Source organism: Microtus ochrogaster, linkage group LG8 (assembly GCF_000317375.1).
Source record: "Microtus ochrogaster isolate Prairie Vole_2 linkage group LG8, MicOch1.0, whole genome shotgun sequence".
Classification (NCBI taxonomy): Eukaryota; Metazoa; Chordata; class Mammalia; order Rodentia; family Cricetidae; genus Microtus; species Microtus ochrogaster.
Window position 1 is genome coordinate 1,195,305 of NC_022033.1, and position 2,185 is coordinate 1,197,489.

Sequence of the window (2,185 nt, forward strand, 5' to 3'; positions counted from 1 at the left end):
GTGGAAGACGGGTCTTAGAGCTCTGCTGTTTCCTTGATCGCATACCTAGTTCTTCTCTAATGCTACACAGTCTTTTATCAAACATAAAATGTATTTATTTGGTGTGAGTGTTTGTCAGTATGCATGTACCCTGGGTATGTATGGCAGTCAGAGGATCAGTGTGGCAATCAGGTTTCTCCTTCTGCCAGATGGAACCTAGAGATTGAATTTAGGTCATCAGACTTGCTGGCAGGCACCTTTCCTGCTGACAGCCTCTTACCGAACTCATAGCTATTCAAGTTTGTCTTTCCATTAAATGTAGAATAAAGTTTGTATCTACAACAAAATTTGCTGGGTTTTAATAAATGCATCAGATCTATTACTTCAGGAAGACTGTATGGTTACTGTTGGGTTTTTCTACAGTAACTGTCTAGATCTCCAGTTTCTAAGCGTAACTTCCAACATCCTTGTTCCTAATGCATATTTTTAGATTTATACTTAAGTGCATTTTTGAAAAGTTATACATGTTATGGAATTTAAATTCAGCGTCTACAAGTTTGTTGTTGGAATATAGAAATATACTAGTATTTCCATGTTCTTGGATTCTGCAACCTGGTTGGGTTTCCTGGTTTTTTTCTTTAACAGATTCCATGGGATTGTTTACATAGACCAGGTGCTGTTTCCACCCTGCATCTTAATGTGTAGTATAACTATTTTCTCTAAGCTTGACATGACCATTCCTGTACAGATGCAGAGCAGCTGTGACCACCATGTGAGAATCTCCCAAAATTGGACACTCCCTCATGGAGAGAGGGCTGGTCTCACAGGTCTGTTGCTGATGCCCCTCGAATTGGAGTGAACAAACCTTTACTTTCTTTGTTTTGTTTTTGAGGGGAAAGTTAACTCTGTAGTCAAGCGTACCTGGAACTCTGTAACCCAGGCTGTCTTGAAGTTCCTAACAACCTCCCTGCAACCTTAAGTGCTGAGATGACAGAAGTGTGACATGTCTGTCCCTAGAGGGGCAGTTTTTGACAGAGTCTATGGAACTCGTTATGGAGATCAGCGGGCCTCATACTCATAGATTTCCATCTGCCTCTGCACCTAAATGCTGGAATTAAAGGCATGTGCCATCACACAACAGCCTAGAGGATTTTATACATAGGCACCCTAGGGCTTGGCTTTGTGTCCATCTTGGTAATCACTGCTTTTCCAAATTTAGTGGTTTTTGGATTTAGTCACATATGTGTTTTGCCTGCATGTGAAGTACATACACCATGTGCATACCTGGTGCCTGTGGGATTCTAAAGAGAGCACTGGATTTCCAAAACTCAAGTTATGGATGACATGAACTATCATGTAGGTACTAGGAACCAAACCCAGGTCCTCTGCAAGAGCAACAAGTGCTTTTAGCTGCTGAGCCATCTCTCCAGTCTGCTTTTCCACATTTAAGCCATTTTTGTTTTGTGTGATCTTGTTGGAAATAAACCTTCCATCTGTTTATTCCACATTTCTCTCCTGTGCCCATCTTTCTACTGTTTCCTCTTATGCCTCTTTACACTACAATCCCATGTTCTTTCTGTCATTTTCTTGTCAGTGGTTGCTTTAAGGCTTTTGTTGAACATTTTTAACCTATCCAGGTCTTACTTGGGTTGTGTAGATCCAAATTTATACCTTCCCTGTATATGATATGGATTGCCTTAACTTCTCCTGTAGTACAAGTCTACTAGTAATAGATGGTTATTTAACATTTTTCTTCCAGTGTTAGAGATCAAACCTGGGCCCTTATACATCTATCACTGAACTCTATTCCAGCCCTATTTACATTTACTTTTTTTGTTGTTTTGTGTTTTCAAGACAGAGTTTCTCTGTGTAGCAGCTCTGGCTGTCCTGGAACTAGCTCTGTAGACCAGGATGGCCTTGAACTCACAGAGATCTGCCTGCTTTTGTCTCCCAAGTGCTGGAATCAAAGGTGTGTGCCACCACTGCCTGGATTACATTTTTAAAACATATATATATTAGAAAAAGTCATCATTGTGTTAAGTGTGGTAGCACATGCCTCTAATGCCAGTATCCAGAGTGTGAGGCAGGGGGATCACACTAAGTTTGAGGCCAGTCTAGGTACAGTGTCAATCTTGTTTTAAAAAAATGAAACAAGAGCCGGGCGATGGTGGCGCACGCCTTTAATCCCAGCACTCGGGAGGCAGAG